Source organism: Siphateles boraxobius, unplaced genomic scaffold (genome assembly GCF_051911475.1).
Source record: "Siphateles boraxobius isolate OS27281-9 unplaced genomic scaffold, OSU_SipBor_1 77, whole genome shotgun sequence".
Classification (NCBI taxonomy): domain Eukaryota; kingdom Metazoa; phylum Chordata; class Actinopteri; order Cypriniformes; family Leuciscidae; genus Siphateles; species Siphateles boraxobius.
Genome location: NW_027509205.1, coordinates 5591639 through 5609973, shown reverse-complemented (window position 1 = coordinate 5609973; position 18335 = coordinate 5591639). Strand labels below are relative to the sequence as shown.

Below are 18335 nucleotides of genomic sequence, written 5' to 3'. Positions count from 1 at the left end.
TTGATGTCTCTCTCTTATCTCTTGGAGTTTTTACGAATGAGCTGATGAGTTGAATCAGGTGTGTGTTTGATTGTCCGACCGTTGGTGAGGATTGCGGAGAGGGACACGGTCCCTCTGACGGGAGGCCTGGGAATTCATACTTACCTGGCAGGGGAGACACCATGATCAGGAAGGTGGTTCACCCAGGGCGAGGCTCGGCCATTGCACTCCGGTTGTGCTGACCCCTGCGAATTCCCCAAATGTGGGAATCTCGACTGCATAATTTATGGTAGTGGGGGACTGCGTTCGCGCTCTCCCCTGGACACACTGGTTAAAAGAGCAGATTGTTCGAGTTCCTCTTCTTCTGGTAGTTAACGACCTAGGAAGTCCAGAGAATTGAACTGCAGTGGTTGATCGAGAGATGTAAAACTCTCAACCTAGGACCAGTCTGCAAAAGTAGGGCTGTTTTTTAGTTTTTTTTTTCATCATTCTTCAAATAATCTCCATTATTCAACCAGCGCTTTTATTGGCAGCAGTGGTCCTAGAAGCAAAGTTGTTCCGAATGAGGAGTTCTATCATGTGGTATGAATACCTTGTGCATGTGTGAAAAATCACCTGACATACAGTCGCCTATGGCCGTATTCATGTTGTTGTTTTTACTGTTTACAGCGCCACCAAGTGGCCAGTCACCACATCCCTTTTCACCTGAGCACAGGCTGAGCCCGTGCACAGGTGTACCGACTTGGGTGTAATTGTCTCATTCCGTTGGAGAGTTATGGCCATTTAAGTAAAGCCCGCCTCGCCCACTCCCAACGTTTTGGCGTCCCGTCGCCAACGTGAATCGAAATTCCGACTTTTTTCCCCATCGCTGTCGGCAATCAGACTCCAGGGAATCTTTCTGCACCGGTTTGGGGTAGATCGGGCGAAAGACCTAGGACTAGTGTGCAAACGTAGCTTTTTCACAAAATCCCAAATACCCGAAAATCTCGCCAGCGCAACCATCGAATCCGAGGCCTGCGTCTTGTTCGGCCCGAGCCAAGGATTCCGGTGATGTAAGACACTTGGGTCTGCGACGGACGGTTCAGGAGTTACGAGGCATTTCGTACTTCTGATCGCTGCAGCGCCACCTTGGGGCCGATTGGGCCGAGCCTTGGTGATGTTGTAGACCGGGCGGGTACTACCATCCCTCAAGAGTTTCAAGTCTCTACGACGTACGCTTTGGTCTGCCCGCTCACTTTTAGGGCAGAATGTTTGTTGGTCCAAAATCCCAGGTTGCACTCCAAAGTGTCGTGTTGTGCGCTCTGCTGTGATCCATTTTCGGTGTCAACAGTCAAGCTGAGCTTGTATTGCTGTGAGCTGAGCTTGTTTGTTGGCGACCTTTAGACCCTCTCGCCACGGCCCAGGTGGGCGTGGCCTTTGACGGCTCCCCCGCCTCTGCGTCATTGTGTCATCGCTTCTCGGCCTTTTGGCTAAGATCAAGTGTCTGGTCCTAGGGTAGAGACAGCGATCGCCTCTTGGAGGTTTTTCCGGCTTGGGTCCTTCAGTGACTTGAGCCCCAAACTTTTGAGAGGTACATTGATCCAGCTGCTTTTATTCCGGTTCTGTTTTAAGGTAAGACCTTTTTATCTATTTATTTATTTATTTATTGTTTTTTAAAGTTTTAGGCTGTTGGTGTCTCCACCATGTCGGCTGCCCGTGCCGGCATGAGGAGGCACCACAGCGTGCGTTTTTTATTCAAAGAAGTTGAGGGGAAGCTCCTGGGGATGTCACGTCTTGACTTCTCCAGGAAGCTGATCCAAAAAACTCTAAATTTTAAACCTGATGATCTGAATTGCATCGTGACTCTGCCCCTGAACAAAGGATTTGATGTTAGTTTTAGAGCGGTTTCCCACCTGAATGATTTCTGGCACAGATTTGAAGTAGCTAAATCCCAGCTGTCCATGTTTACTGTTGAAAAGCTCTCTGACAACACACTTAAAACTGTGATTGTTAGAATGTTTAATGAGACAGTGACTGGGGAGGACATTTGTGTCTGGCTGGGCAGATTTTGCACAGTTCGAAGCCAGCCAGTCAAGGTTTTAGATGAGGATGGTATTTGGACATGCTCCTGGCGAATTCCCATTAAACAATGGGAAGACGCTGGGGGCTACCAGGGCCTGAAGCATCTGCCTTCTATGATTGTGTTGGGTGAGAACAGAGGCTACATTCACTACCAGGGTATGCCCAAATTATGTAGAAAATGTGGAAAGTTTGGGCACTTAGCTGAAGCATGCCAGGAAATGATATGTGGGAAATGCAGAGAAATTGGTCATACTTTTGAAGAGTGTACCAATGGCAGGCGGTGCAACCTCTGTGGGGAGTCATCCCATCTCTACAGAGATTGCCCTAAAAGTTTTGCCAACAAACTGAAAGGCAACAAAATGGCCGCCCCACATGTGGAACAAACAAAAGAGCAAAGGAAGGAGGAGGCGGTCCCTGAGGTTTTGGCGGGAAATTCTATTTCCCAGCCAGCCTCAGGGAGTGGGCAGGAGGAAGGAAGTGGGGCGGCCACAGGGGCGGAGTCAAGTTTTAACAGCGAACAGAGTGAGGAAGCCGTTCCCCAACAAGAGAGAAGTGAAAACAAAATGGAGGAGGAGGAGGAGGATGCAACGGCTTCCTCACTCTACACCGTATCGGAGGTTAGTGTGGTGGATAGTGGGGGTGAATCCGAGGGTTCACTCCCCAATGCTCAGGTGCAAAAAAGGTCTGCGAGATCTCCTCTGCTTCAAACAGAGGAGAAAAGGCTGCGGGCATCGCATCGGCTAGATAGTTCCTCTTCGTTAGATCTAGACCGTATGTGGCCCGCAGAATCTCCCAATGAAGTCTCCTTTTTGCACGTTAAGCTTAGAACATCGTCACCGAAGGAGCCACAAGAGGTTCTCTCTGTGGACTCTGAGGCGGCGAGCATTTGCCCTCCTGATCCCAGTTTTTCTGGGGAAAAGGAGAAGAAAGTGCTACATGACATAACATGATTTTAATGTAACTTTCTGCAGTCTTTTGGTTTTATCCTTCTATTAATGCTTGTATTTTTAACCATACTGCTCATGGCCCTCACTATCTCTACAATCAATGTGAGAAGTGTGAGGTCTACTTTGCGAGCACAGAGTGTGTTATCCTTTTTAAAAACTTTTAAGTCAGATGTGTTTTTATTGCAAGAATGTGGTTTGCCCTTTTTAACAAATTACAGGAAGTGGGAGGAGATTTGGACCCCAGGATTTTCCATTTGGAGTGGGTCCAATTTTAACAAAAATGACGGTGTTGCTATTTTAATAAAAAATCCCAACCTTTTGGTGAAGGGCAGCACTGTGGTGAGGGACGGGCGGGCAATTTTAGCAAATCTGACTTTTTTAGGTAAGGATCTTAACATTTTAAATATGTATGGTTTTACTGAAAAAAATAACAGGTATGAGCTTTTAGAAGACTTGCAACCCCACATGCTAGGCAGGGCTCCCCTAGTGGTAGCAGGGGATTTTAATTGTGTATTATCAAAAAAGGACAGAAGGAGGGTAGGAGAGGATTTTAAGGTCGACAAGACATCGGTTTTATTACAAAATATAGTCAAAGATTTTAAGTTAGTTGACTGTTTTAAAACAATGCATCAAAGAGAGGAAGGCTTCACCTGGTTCAGTGGTGACGGTGCCAGAGCCTCTCGAATTGACTATATTTTTACCAGGGACCTCCCGCCGACCGATGCTACATTGACCCCCCTCTTTTTTTCCGACCACATGATGCTGTCTTGCACTCTTTCACTCCCCACGGGTGTGACTGCAGGGGGAGGGCTGTGGAAGCTGAACTGTTCCCTATTAGAGGACGAGGAAGTGGTTAGTGAGTATAGGGAGCAGTTCAGCCAATGGCAGACCCTCCAGGACTTTTACGACTCACGTGCACAGTGGTGGGAGATGGTGAAACAAAGGACAGGACGGTTTTTTAAACAAATTGGAAAAGAAAAAAAGAATAAAGAAAAAAGACGCATGATGGGGTTGCAAAAAAGACTGCAGAGATATTTTAACCTTTTAAACAATGGATTGGATTTTACAAATGAAATAAAAGAAGTAAAGAAAGAAATGTCAGATCTGTCTGAAACAAAGAGCAAAGGTGTCATTTTAAGATGTAGAGAAAGGGAGTTAGAGGAAGGAGAGAAGTGTACCAGGTATTTTTTTAAAAAGACAATAGCTCGGGGAGGGTCGATCAATATTTTAAAAACTTTTAGAGGGGGGGGAAGTAAATACAACTGACCTGATTTTAGGGGAAATTGAAAGTTTTTACAGTAATTTATACGGCACTAAAGAGGTACACAATGGCATCTTAGAGGAAGTTTTAGGGTTTTTAGATGAAAAAGTTAAGAGTCCAGATGTGCTTTTATCCCAGGATTTTAATCTTTTAGAATTGGAAAAAGCTTTAAAGGGTTTTAAGAAGGGGAAGTCCCCGGGCATGGACGGACTCCCCTTTGAGTTTTATCTGACTTTCTGGGACATTTTAGCACATGACTTACTTACAGTTTTTAAAGAATTTGAGACTCTTGACAGACTTCCAGACAGCTTTAGAGTAGGGATAGTTACATTACTGTACAAAAAAGGAGACAAGACTGACTTGAGAAACTGGCGACCAATCACTCTTTTAAATTATGATTGTAAACTTTTTAGTAAGATTTTAGCTACACGCATGTCGACTGTTTTAGAGGACGTAATCCACCTGGATCAAGCTTGCGCTGTGCCCGGCAGGAAGATCACGGACAGCCTGGTACTGATCAGAGACGCCATCTGTTATGCGAGAGACAGAAACATTAGGCTTGTAGTCCTAAATTTAGACTTTGAAAAAGCTTTTGATCGGGTCTCGCACCAGTACCTCCTTCAGGTACTGCAAAAAATGGGCTTTCCAGAGAGGTTTATAGCTTGGGTGGGACTGCTGTATGAGGGCTTAAGCAGCAAATTTCTTGCAAATGGGCATCTTTCCAAAGCTGTAAATATCCACAGCGGTGTCCGTCAGGGGTGTCCTTTATCTCCCCTTCTGTATGTGGCTTGTATTGAGCCACTGGCACAGATCTTGAGAAGGGATAAATGGATTAAAGGACTAGATATCCCAGGAACTGGTGGACTGACGGCGACCTGCGTTTTATATATGGATGACGTGACCCTTTTAGCGACTGACTTTTTATCAGTACGAAGAGCAATGGACTTGACTGACTGGTACGGTCGGGCCTCGGGCGCCAAGCTTAACAGGAGTAAGTCCGAGGCCCTGCTCTTCGGGCCGTGGGGCGACGTGGACACAGGAGGACTAGATTTGGATTTTAAAGAAAAGGATTTGAAAATTTTAGGAGTAAAATTTGACAGGGAGGGTGGAGGACCAGGAAACTGGACTGACATGTTAGGGAAAGTCAGACAAAGACTGGGCTTTTGGGGACTAAGACAACTGACGTTAGAAGGCAAGATTTTAATTTTTAAAGCAGTGATTTTACCACTAATTTTACTTGTCTGTTCTGTTTTTAGTCCCCCAAGACGATTCCTGGCTAAGTTGGAGAGGGCGGTATTTTATTTCCTGTGGGGGTCCAAGTGGGAACGAATCAAGAGGGAGGTCGTTAAAAAGAAAAAAGAGAATGGCGGGAAAGGCCTCCCAGACCCCCACCTGTTTTTAGGCAGCCGCTTTGCCGCCCTCCATATCCAGTATGCACTGACTCCATCCAGAGAACACAAGACAGCAGCCATGACCCGATTCTGGATGGGGTCATACCTAAGAAGTTTGAAAATTTTACCCATTGATCTTAAAAGTCCAGTGTCTTTTAATTTGTCAAAAGAGCATAGTTTTATTAAGAAATTTTTAAAGAAATATCTTTTAGAAACAAATGATGCCACTGTTTTAACTAATCACAAGTCTCTCGTCTCTCTTGTGCAGGATCGAGAATCGGTGAGTCCAGTTCCAGGCCTCACACTAGGTGAGGCCAAAGACGTTTGGAGGAACGCAGCCCACCCAGCTCTCCAGAACAGGCTTAAGGACCTGTCGTGGATGGTGGCTCATGAGATCCTCCCGGTCAGGGCGGTCATGCACTCCAGAGGCATGGCCAAAAACTCCACCTGCCCACGGTCCGGATGTGGTTCCCCGGAGACCGTTCAACATCTGCTCTGGGAGTGCGGCGCTGCGCGGGACCTGTGGGCCAAGACAGGCCCCCTGTTTTTCCCGTGCCTGCCAGCGGGTGGGGCCCAGGTGGACTATAAGCTCGCCATCCTGGGGGTGGGTCAGGGCTTGAAGGAGTTGACACCACCAACGTTTGCCTCGCTCTGGCTCACCCTCAACCACATCAAGGATGCCATCTGGGTCACCAGAAACCTGCTGGTGGGGAAACGCGTGACGGTCCCCCTCCACGCGTGCGAGCAGAGGATAACATCAACGCTGCAGGGTGGGCCGCACGTCGTTATTCGGATGGGGGGGCCGAGGTCACACGGAGAAGGTCCCGGCCGCCACCGTACCTGGCCGCCCGTAGATGCACCCTCACCACTCTGGCTACGGGAACAGCGGGCCAGCGGGCCGGAGGAGAGGGGATCTCCGCTGGGCACTGGAAGCGAGGAGTCTGGGGCCTGTTCTGGAGACCTGGAGTGAATGGACATTCTTGATAGGGACTCACCCTCGATCCTGTACAAGAGATGTTTTATTTGGCATATTTTATTGTTTTATTGTTTTATATTTGCATTCCTATTTTATTTTAATCCATTTTACCTTTACTTTAAAACAACACACAACATACATGAACTTTTACACAACACATCAACATAACTGATTTTTAACTGTAACTTATGTCCTTTTTGTTGTTTTAAGATATGTGCAAAAATGTGATTTTATAAGGAAAAAATGGATATTGAAAGAATGGAATGAAACAATGTGACAATAAACTTTTTTCGAAAGAAAAAAATCTGTTCTTATCAGTTTAATATCTGATACGTGCCCTACCCGGGCACCATATATTAAATTGATTTTTGGAACTGGGAGATGGAAGAGGGGCTTGCTCCGTCCACTCCACGCATCGACCCGGTATTGCAGTACTTCTGGGAACGGTGCACCCCCAAAAACTGTGTTCAATGAAAGAGATGTTTTAGTCTTGTGTGGCAGCAGGTGTTAATGGAAGTAACGTATATTGCTGTGTATGGGTGCTTTAAAGGTGTTGTAGGTGATCATATGCTATACAGGTAATGGTGGTGTGAGAGGAAAAAAAAAACAACAACTCTGTTCTTATCTCGTTTAACATCTGATTCGTCCACTATCCGGTGACCGCGTATGAAATTGATTTTTGGCTCATGGATCCGGAGCATGAAAACAACATCATCCACAACAACAACAGCAAAAGAGCCCGACTCTGCAGGTTTTTGATGTCTCTCTCTTATCTCTTGGAGTTTTTACGAATGAGCTGATGAGTTGAATCAGGTGTGTGTTTGATTGTCCGACCGTTGGTGAGGATTGCGGAGAGGGACACGGTGCCTCTGACGGGAGGCCTGGGAATTCATACTTACCTGGCAGGGGAGACACCATGATCAGGAAGGTGGTTCACCCAGGGCGAGGCTCGGCCATTGCACTCCGGTTGTGCTGACCCCTGCGAATTCCCCAAATGTGGGAATCTCGACTGCATAATTCATGGTAGTGGGGGACTGCGTTCGCGCTCTCCCCTGGACACACTGGTTAAAAGAGCAGATTGTCCGAGTTCCTCTTCTTCTGGTAGTTAACGACCTAGGAAGTCCAGAGAATTGAACTGCAGTGGTTGATCGAGAGATGTAAAACTCTCAACCTAGGACCAGTCTGCAAAAGTAGGGCTGTTTTTTAGTTTATTTTTTTCATCATTCTTCAAATAATGTCCATTATTCAACCAGCACTTTTATTGGCAGCAGTGGTCCTAGAAGCAAAGTTGTTCCGAATGAGGAGTTCTATCATGTGGTATGAATACCTTGTGCATGTGTGAAAAATCACCTGACATACAGTCGCCTATGGCCGTATTCATGTTGTTGTTTTTACTGTTTACAGCGCCACCAAGTGGCCAGTCGCCACATCCCTTTTCACCTGAGCACAGGCTGAGCCCGTGCACAGGTGTACCGACTTGGGTGTAATTGTCTCATTCCGTTGGAGAGTTATGGCCATTTAAGTAAAGCCCGCCTCGCCCACTCCCAACGTTTTGGCGTCCCGTCGCCAACGTGAATCGAAATTCCGACTTTTTTCCCCATCGCTGTCGGCAATCAGACTCCAGGGAATCTTTCTGCACCGGTTTGGGTCAGTTCGGGCGAAAGACCTAGGACTAGTGTGCAAAAGTAGCTTTTTCACAAAATCCCAAATACCCGAAAATCTCGCCAGCGCAACCATCAAATCCGAGGCCTGCGTCTTGTTCGGCCCGAGCCAAGGATTCCGGTGATGTAAGACACTTGGGTCTGCGACGGACGGTTCAGGAGTTACGAGGCATTTCGTACTTCTGATCGCTGCAGCGCCACCTTGGGGCCGATTGGGCCGAGCCTTGGTGATGTTGTAGACCGGGCGGGTACTACCATCCCTCAAGAGTTTCAAGTCTCTACGACGTACGCTTTGGTCTGCCCGCTCACTTTTAGGGCAGAATGTTTGTTGGTCCAAAATCCCAGGTTGCACTCCAAAGTGTCGTGTTGTGCGCTCTGCTGTGATCCATTTTCGGTGTCAACAGTCAAGCTGAGCTTGTATTGCTGTGAGCTGAGCTTGTTTGTTGGCGACCTTTAGACCCTCTCGCCACGGCCCAGGTGGGCGTGGCCTTTGACGGCTCCCCCGCCTCTGCGTCATTGTGTCATCGCTTCTCGGCCTTTTGGCTAAGATCAAGTGTCTGGTCCTAAGGTAGAGACAGCGATCGCCTCTTGTTGGACTTGGTCTCGTGTGTTGCTTGTCACACGGGACACACACCCTTCAGGAGGTACATTGACAAGCGGCTTTTAATTGACGACTCGTTCTACGAGGAATCTTCTGGTTTTAAGGTAAGCAGGTTTTAATTTATTTATTGTATATTTATTGTTGGGTTTTAGCCGCAGCAGGCTAGTGGTGCCTCCAACATGTCGGCTGCTCGTGCCGGCATGAGGAGGCACCACAGCGTGCGTTTTAAATTTAAACCAAAAGAGGATGGCACTCTCCGGGTCATGTCCAGGCTGGACTTTTCTAGGAAGTGCATCCAACAGTTACTCGGTTTTAAGGTTGTGGACATAAACTGCCTGTTGACTCTGCCCCTGAATCATGGCTTTGATGTAAGTTTTGCTTCTGCTTCCTTGCTAAGTACTTTTTGGACTCGATTTGAAATGTGTAAAGCCAATTTCTCCATGTTCACTGTGGAAAAACTGACTGATAATTCACTGAAAGTTGTGATTGTCAGGATGTTTAATGAAACAGTTAGTGGAGAAGATATTTCTGTATGGTTGGCAAGATATTGCTCTATTCGTGGACAACCAGTCAAGGTTTTAGATGAAGACGGTATCTGGAGCTGTGCGTGGAGAGTGCCCATTAAACAATGGGCAGATCCCAACAGCTACCATGGCCTGAGTCAAATACCTTCTATGATTGTGTTGGGAGAGAATAGAGGCTACATCCATTACCAAGGGATGCCCAAGCTATGCCGCAAGTGTGGCAAACTTGGACATCTCGCCGAGGCATGCCAAGAAGTAGTGTGTAGGAAGTGCAGAGAAATTGGGCACATTTTTGAAGAGTGCCAAAATGGCAGAAAGTGCAACCTCTGTGGAGAATCATCCCATCTCTACAGAGACTGCCCTAAAAGTTTTGCCAACAAGTTAAAAAGCAACAAAATGGCCGCCCCACCCAAAGAACAAACAATTGAGGAGGCGGGCCCCGAGGTTTCGGCGGGAAATTCAAACCCCCAGCCAGCCTCAGGGATTGGACAGGAAGGAGGAAGTGGGGCGGCCACAGGGGCGGAGTCAATTCTGGCAGTTGGTGAGGGGGAGGAAGCCAATCCTCAAAATGAAATTGAAAAAGAAGACAGTATGGAGGATGAAGAGGAGGAAATGGCTTCCTCCCTAGTAACCGTGTCTGAGGTTAGTGTGTCCACGAGTGGGAGTGAAACAGATGTTTCGCTCCCCAATGCTCAAGTGCAGAAAAGAACTGCGAGATCTCCTCTGGTTCAAACAGAGGAGAAAAAGCTGCGGGTAGCGCATCGGCTAGATAGTTCCCCCATGGAAGATCTAGACCGTATGTGGCCCGCAGAATCTCCTAATGAAGTCTCTTTTCTGCATTTCAAGCTAAGAACATCATCGCCAAAGGATTCGCAAGAGGCCTTCTCTGCGAGCCCTGAGGCGTCAAGCACTTGCCCCCCTGATCCCAGCTCATCTGGGGAAAAGGGAAGGCAAGTGCAACAAGAAATAACATGATTTTAATTATACCTCTGTAGTCCCTTGGTTGCTTTTAAATGTCTCACACCCTTTTAACCATACTGCTCATGGCTCTCACTATCTCCACAATCAATGTGAGAAGTGTGAAGAGCAATATACGAGCACAGAGTGTGTTATCCTTTTTAAAATCTTTTAAGTCAGATGTGTTTTTATTGCAAGAATGTGGTCTGCCTTTTTTAACAAATTACAGGAAGTGGGAGGAGATTTGGACCCCAGGACTTTCCATCTGGAGTGGGTCCAATTTTAACAAAAATGACGGTGTTGCTATTTTAGTAAAAAATCCCCATGTTTTGGTGAAGGGCAGCACTGTGGTGAGGGATGGGCGGGCAATTTTAGCTAATCTGACTTTTTTAGGTAAGGATTTTAACATTTTAAATGTGTATGGTTTTACAGGTAAAAACAACAGGTATGAGCTTTTAGAAGACCTGCAGCCCCACATGCTCGGGAGGGCTCCCCTAGTGGTAGCAGGGGATTTTAATTGTGTTTTATCAAGACAGGATAGAAAGAGGGTAGGAGAGGATTTTAAGGTCGACAAGACATCGGTTTTATTACAAAATATAGTCAAAGATTTTAAGTTAGTTGACTGCTTTAAAACAATGCATCAAAGAGAGGAGGGCTTCACCTGGTTCAGTGGTGATGGCGCCAGAGCCTCTCGAATTGACTATGTTTTTACAAGGGACTGCCCGCCGACCGATGCTACATTGAGCCCCCTCTTCTTTTCTGATCACATGATGCTCTCCTGCACCCTTTCACTACCCACGGGTGTGACCGTAGGGGGAGGGCTGTGGAAGCTGAACTGCTCCCTATTAGAGGATGAGGAAGTGATTAGTGAATATAGGGAGCAGTTCAGCCAATGGCAGACCCTCCAAGACTTTTTCGACTCACGTGCACAGTGGTGGGAGATGGTGAAACAAAGGACAGGACGGTTTTTTAAACAAATTGGAAAAGAAAAAAAGAATAAAGAAAAAAGACGCATGATGGGGCTGCAAAAAAGACTGCAGAGATATTTTAACCTTTTAAACAGTGGATTGGATTTTACAGAAGAAATTAAAGAAGTAAAGAAAGAAATGTCAGATTTGTCCGAAACAAAGACTAAAGGTGTCATTTTAAGATGTAAGGAGAGAGAAATAGAAGAAGGGGAAAAGTGTACTAGATATTTTTTTAAAAAGACAATAACACGGGGAGGGTCAATTAATACTTTAAAAACTTTTACAGGTGGGGAGGTAAATACAACAGATCTGATTTTAGGGGAAATTGAAAGTTTTTACAATAATTTATACAGCACTAAAGAGGTACACAATGGCATCTTAGAGGAAGTTTTAGGGTTTTTAGACAAAAAGGTAAAGAGTCCAGATGTGCTTTTATCCCAAGATTTTACTCTTTTAGAAATGCACAAAGCGCTAAAAGGTTTTAAAAAGGGGAAGTCCCCAGGCTTGGATGGACTCCCCTTTGAGTTTTATCTGACTTTCTGGGACATTTTAGCACACGACTTATTGACAGTTTTTAAAGAACTTGAGACTCTTGACAGACTTCCAGACAGCTTTAGAGTAGGGATAGTTACATTACTATACAAAAAAGGGGACAAGACTGACCTGAGAAACTGGCGACCAATCACTCTTTTAAATTATGATTGTAAACTTTTTAGTAAGATTTTAGCTACACGTATGTCGACTGTTTTAGAGGACGTAATCCACCTGGATCAAGCATGCGCTGTGCCCGGCAGGAAGATCACGGACAGCCTGGTACTGATCAGAGACGCCATCTGTTTTGCGAGAGACAGAAACATTCGGCTAGTAGTCCTAAATTTAGATTTCGAAAAAGCCTTTGATCGCGTCTCGCACCAGTACCTGTTCCAGGTACTGGAAAAAATGGGGTTTCCTGGGAGGTTTATAGCCTGGGTGGGACTGCTGTACAACGATCTGTCTAGCAGAATTTTGGTTAACGGGCATTTATCCAAAGCTGTAAAACTCTACAGCGGCGTCCGTCAGGGGTGTCCTTTATCTCCCCTTCTGTATGTGGCTTGTATTGAGCCACTGGCACAAATCTTGAGAAGGGATAAATGGATTAAAGGACTAGACATCCCAGGGACTGGTGGACTGACGGCGACCTGTGTTTTATATATGGATGACGTGACCCTTTTAGCGACTGACCTTTTATCAGTACGAAGAGCAATGGACTTGACTGACTGGTACGGTCGGGCCTCGGGCGCCAAGCTCAATAGGAGTAAGTCCGAGGCCCAGCTCTTCGGGCCGTGGGGGAACGTGGACACAGTTGGACTAGATTTGGATTTTAAAGACAATGATTTGAAAATTTTAGGTGTAAAATTTGACAGAGAGGGTGGAGGACAAGGAAACTGGACTGACATGTTAGGGAAAGTCAGGCAAAGACTGGGCTTTTGGGGACTGAGACAATTGACGTTTGAAGGCAAGATTTTAATTTTTAAAGCTGTGATTTTACCACTGATTTTACTTGTCTGTTCTGTTTTTAGTCCCCCAAGACGATTCCTGGCCAACCTGGAGAGGGCGGTATTTTATTTCCTGTGGGGGTCCAAGTGGGAACGACTAAAGAGGGAGGTCGTCAAAAAGAAAAAAGAGAATGGCGGGAAAGGCCTCCCAGACCCCCACCTGTTTTTAGGCAGCCGCTTTGCCGCCCTCCACATCCAGTACGCACTGACCCCATCCAGAGAACACAAGACAGCAGCCATGACCCGATTCTGGATGGGGTCATACCTAAGAACTTTGAAAATTTTACCCATTGATCTTAAAAGTCCTGTGTCTTTTAATTTGTCAAAAGAGCATAGTTTTATTAAGAAATTTTTAAAGAAATATCTTTTAGAGACAAATGATGCCACCATTTTAACTAACCATAAGTCTCTTATCTCTCTTGTGCAGGATCGAGAATCGGTGAGCCCGGTTCCAGGCCTCACACTAGGTGAGGCCAAAGATGTTTGGAGGAACGCAGCCCACCCAGCTCTCCAGAACAGGCTTAAAGACTTGTCGTGGATGGTGGCTCATGAGATCCTCCCGGTCAGGGCGGTTATGCACTCCAGAGGCATGGCCAAAAACTCCACCTGCCCACGGTCCGGATGTGGTTCCCCGGAGACCGTTCGACATCTGCTCTGGGAGTGCGGCGAAGCGCGGGACCTGTGGGCCAAGACCGGCCCCCTGTTTTTCCCGTGCCTGCCAGCGGGTGGGGCCCAGGTGGACTACAAGCTCGCCATCCTGGGGGTGGGTCAGGGCTTGAAGGAGCTGACACAACCAAAATTTTCCTCGCTCTGGCTCACCCTAAACGTGATCAAGGATGCCATCTGGGTCACCAGAAATCTGCTGGTGGGGAAACGCGTGACGGTCCCCCTCCACGCGTGCGAGCAGAAAATAAGATCAACGCTGCAGGGTGGGCCGCACGTCGTTATTCGGATGGGGGGGCCGGGGTCACACGTAGAAGGTCCCGGCCGCCACCGACCCTGGCCGCCCGTAGATGCACCCTCACCACACCGGCTACGGGAACAGCGGGCCAGCGGGCCGGAGGAGAGGGGATCTCCGCTGGGCACCAGAAGCGGGGAGTCTGGGGCCTGTTCTGGAGACCTGGAGTGAATGGACAATTTTGATAGGGACTCACCCTCGATCCTGTACAAGAGATGTTTTATTTGGCATATTTTATTGTTTTATTGTTTTATATTTGCATTCCTATTTTATTTTAATCCATTTTACCTTTACTTTAAAACAACACACAACATACATGGACTTTTACACAACACATCAACATAACTGATTTTTAACTGTAACTTATGTCCTTTTTGTTGTTTTAAGATATGTGCAAAAATGTGATTTTATAAGGAAAAAATGGATATTGAAAGAATGGAATGAAACAATGTGACAATAAACTTTTTTCGAAAGAAAAAATCTGTTCTTATCAGTTTAATATCTGATACGTGCTCTACCCGGGCACCATATATTAAATTGATTTTTGGAACTGGGAGATGGAAGAGGGGCTTGCTCCGTCCACTCCACGCATCGACCCGGTATTGCAGTACTTCTGGGAACGGTGCACCCCCAAAAACTGTGTTCAATGAAAGAGATGTTTTAGTCTTGTGTGGCAGCAGGTGTTAATGGAAGTAACGTATATTGCTGTGTATGGGTGCTTTAAAGGTGTTGTAGGTGATCATATGCTATACAGGTAATGGTGGTGTGAGAGGGAAAAAAAAACAACAACTCTGTTCTTATCTCGTTTAACATCTGATTCGTCCACTATCCGGTGACCGCGTATGAAATTGATTTTTGGCTCATGGATCCGGAGCATGAAAACAACATCATCCACAACAACAACAGCAAAAGAGCCCGACTCTGCAGGTTTTTGATGTCTCTCTCTTATCTCTTGGAGTTTTTACGAATGAGCTGATGAGTTGAATCAGGTGTGTGTTTGATTGTCCGACCGTTGGTGAGGATTGCGGAGAGGGACACGGTGGCTCTGACGGGAGGCCTGGGAATTCATACTTACCTGGCAGGGGAGACACCATGATCAGGAAGGTGGTTCACCCAGGGCGAGGCTCGGCCATTGCACTCCGGTTGTGCTGACCCCTGCGAATTCCCCAAATGTGGGAATCTCGACTGCATAATTCATGGTAGTGGGGGACTGCGTTCGCGCTCTCCCCTGGACACACTGGTTAAAAGAGCAGATTGTCCGAGTTCCTCTTCTTCTGGTAGTTAACGACCTAGGAAGTCCAGAGAATTGAACTGCAGTGGTTGATCGAGAGATGTAAAACTCTCAACCTAGGACCAGTCTGCAAAAGTAGGGCTGTTTTTTAGGTTTTTTTTTCATCATTCTTCAAATAATGTCCATTATTCAACCAGCGCTTTTATTGGCAGCAGTGGTCCTAGAAGCAAAGTTGTTCCGAATGAGGAGTTCTATCATGTGGTATGAATACCTTGTGCATGTGTGAAAAATCACCTGACATACAGTCGCCTATGGCCGTATTCATGTTGTTGTTTTTACTGTTTACAGCGCCACCAAGTGGCCAGTCACCACATCCCTTTTCACCTGAGCACAGGCTGAGCCCGTGCACAGGTGTACCGACTTGGGTGTAATTGTCTCATTCCGTTGGAGAGTTATGGCCATTTAAGTAAAGCCCGCCTCGCCCACTCCCAACGTTTTGGCGTCCCGTCGCCAACGTGTATCGAAATTCCGACTTTTTTCCCCATCGCTGTCGGCAATCAGACTCCAGGGAATCTTTCTGCACCGGTTTGGGGTAGATCGGGCGAAAGACCTAGGACTAGTGTGCAAACGTAGCTTTTTCACAAAATCCCAAATACCCGAAAATCTCGCCAGCGCAACCATCGAATCCGAGGCCTGCGTCTTGTTCGGCCCGAGCCAAGGATTCCGGTGATGTAAGACACTTGGGTCTGCGACGGACGGTTCAGGAGTTACGAGGCATTTCGTACTTCTGATCGCTGCAGCGCCACCTTGGGGCCGATTGGGCCGAGCCTTGGTGATGTTGTAGACCGGGCGGGTACTACCATCCCTCAAGAGTTTCAAGTCTCTACGACGTACGCTTTGGTCTGCCCGCTCACTTTTAGGGCAGAATGTTTGTTGGTCCAAAATCCCAGGTTGCACTCCAAAGTGTCGTGTTGTGCGCTCTGCTGTGATCCATTTTCGGTGTCAACAGTCAAGCTGAGCTTGTATTGCTGTGAGCTGAGCTTGTTTGTTGGCGACCTTTAGACCCTCTCGCCACGGCCCAGGTGGGCGTGGCCTTTGACGGCTCCCCCGCCTCTGCGTCATTGTGTCATCGCTTCTCGGCCTTTTGGCTAAGATCAAGTGTAGTATCTGTTCTTATCAGTTTAATATCTGATACGTGCCCTACCCGGGCACCATATATTAAATTGATTTTTGGAACTGGGAGATGGAAGAGGGGCTTGCTCCGTCCACTCCACGCATCGACCCGGTATTGCAGTACTTCTGGGAACGGTGCACCCCCAAAAACTGTGTTCAATGAAAGAGATGTTTTAGTCTTGTGTGGCAGCAGGTGTTAATGGAAGTAACGTATATTGCTGTGTATGGGTGCTTTAAAGGTGTTGTAGGTGATCATATGCTATACAGGTAATGGTGGTGTGAGAGGGAAAAAAAAACAACAACTCTGTTCTTATCTCGTTTAACATCTGATTCGTCCACTATCCGGTGACCGCGTATGAAATTGATTTTTGGCTCATGGATCCGGAGCATGAAAACAACATCATCCACAACAACAACAGCAAAAGAGCCCGACTCTGCAGGTTTTTGATGTCTCTCTCTTATCTCTTGGAGTTTTTACGAATGAGCTGATGAGTTGAATCAGGTGTGTGTTTGATTGTCCGACCGTTGGTGAGGATTGCGGAGAGGGACACGGTCGCTCTGACGGGAGGCCTGGGAATTCATACTTACCTGGCAGGGGAGACACCATGATCAGGAAGGTGGTTCACCCAGGGCGAGGCTCGGCCATTGCACTCCGGTTGTGCTGACCCCTGCGAATTCCCCAAATGTGGGAATCTCGACTGCATAATTCATGGTAGTGGGGGACTGCGTTCGCGCTCTCCCCTGGACACACTGGTTAAAAGAGCAGATTGTCCGAGTTCCTCTTCTTCTGGTAGTTAACGACCTAGAAAGTCCAGAGAATTGAACTGCAGTGGTTGATCGAGAGGTGTAAAACTCTCAACCTAGGACCAGTCTGCAAAAGTAGGGCTGTTTTTTAGGTTTTTTTTTCATCATTCTTCAAATAATGTCCATTATTCAACCAGCGCTTTTATTGGCAGCAGTGGTCCTAGAAGCAAAGTTGTTCCGAATGAGGAGTTCTATCATGTGGTATGAATACCTTGTGCATGTGTGAAAAATCACCTGACATACAGTCGCCTATGGCCGTATTCATGTTGTTGTTTTTACTGTTTACAGCGCCACCAAGTGGCCAGTCACCACATCCCTTTTCACCTGAGCACAGGCTGAGCCCGTGCACAGGTGTACCGACTTGGGTGTAATTGTCTCATTCCGTTGGAGAGTTATGGCCATTTAAGTAAAGCCCGCCTCGCCCACTCCCAACGTTTTGGCGTCCCGTCGCCAACGTGTATCGAAATTCCGACTTTTTTCCCCATCGCTGTCGGCAATCAGACTCCAGGGAATCTTTCTGCACCGGTTTGGGGTAGATCGGGCGAAAGACCTAGGACTAGTGTGCAAACGTAGCTTTTTCACAAAATCCCAAATACCCGAAAATCTCGCCAGCGCAACCATCGAATCCGAGGCCTGCGTCTTGTTCGGCCCGAGCCAAGGATTCCGGTGATGTAAGACACTTGGGTCTGCGACGGACGGTTCAGGAGTTACGAGGCATTTCGTACTTCTGATCGCTGCAGCGCCACCTTGGGGCCGATTGGGCCGAGCCTTGGTGATGTTGTAGACCGGGCGGGTACTACCATCCCTCAAGAGTTTCAAGTCTCTACGACGTACGCTTTGGTCTGCCCGCTCACTTTTAGGGCAGAATGTTTGTTGGTCCAAAATCCCAGGTTGCACTCCAAAGTGTCGTGTTGTGCGCTCTGCTGTGATCCATTTTCGGTGTCAACAGTCAAGCTGAGCTTGTATTGCTGTGAGCTGAGCTTGTTTGTTGGCGACCTTTAGACCCTCTCGCCACGGCCCAGGTGGGCGTGGCCTTTGACGGCTCCCCCGCCTCTGCGTCATTGTGTCATCGCTTCTCGGCCTTTTGGCTAAGATCAAGTGTAGTATCTGTTCTTATCAGTTTAATATCTGATACGTGCCCTACCCGGGCACCATATATTAAATTGATTTTTGGAACTGGGAGATGGAAGAGGGGCTTGCTCCGTCCACTCCACGCATCGACCCGGTATTGCAGTACTTCTGGGAACGGTGCACCCCCAAAAACTGTGTTCAATGAAAGAGATGTTTTAGTCTTGTGTGGCAGCAGGT

General features: G+C 47.1%; 6 non-coding genes and 2 pseudogenes across 6 annotated transcripts; all 8 read left to right on the top strand.

Moving 5' to 3' along the window:
• Positions 1-136: 136 nt before the first annotated feature.
• LOC143726657 (U1 spliceosomal RNA) lies at positions 137-300 on the top strand. Its single transcript, XR_013198893.1, has one exon. It is a non-coding gene; the product is annotated as a U1 spliceosomal RNA (small nuclear RNA).
• A 6594-nt stretch (positions 301-6894) lies between these two features.
• LOC143727357 (U2 spliceosomal RNA) lies at positions 6895-7072 on the top strand (annotated as a pseudogene).
• Positions 7073-7506: 434 nt separating this feature from the next.
• Positions 7507-7670, top strand: LOC143726949 (U1 spliceosomal RNA). Its single transcript, XR_013199170.1, has one exon. It is a non-coding gene; the product is annotated as a U1 spliceosomal RNA (small nuclear RNA).
• A 6605-nt stretch (positions 7671-14275) lies between these two features.
• On the top strand, positions 14276-14452 carry LOC143727439 (U2 spliceosomal RNA; annotated as a pseudogene).
• A 434-nt stretch (positions 14453-14886) lies between these two features.
• Positions 14887-15050, top strand: LOC143726948 (U1 spliceosomal RNA). Its single transcript, XR_013199169.1, has one exon. It is a non-coding gene; the product is annotated as a U1 spliceosomal RNA (small nuclear RNA).
• Positions 15051-16178: 1128 nt separating this feature from the next.
• On the top strand, positions 16179-16369 carry LOC143727070 (U2 spliceosomal RNA). The gene has a single exon (XR_013199279.1). It is a non-coding gene; the product is annotated as a U2 spliceosomal RNA (small nuclear RNA).
• A 434-nt stretch (positions 16370-16803) lies between these two features.
• LOC143726946 (U1 spliceosomal RNA) lies at positions 16804-16967 on the top strand. The gene has a single exon (XR_013199167.1). It is a non-coding gene; the product is annotated as a U1 spliceosomal RNA (small nuclear RNA).
• Positions 16968-18095: 1128 nt separating this feature from the next.
• On the top strand, positions 18096-18286 carry LOC143727069 (U2 spliceosomal RNA). Its single transcript, XR_013199278.1, has one exon. It is a non-coding gene; the product is annotated as a U2 spliceosomal RNA (small nuclear RNA).
• The last annotated feature ends 49 nt before the right edge of the window (positions 18287-18335 follow it).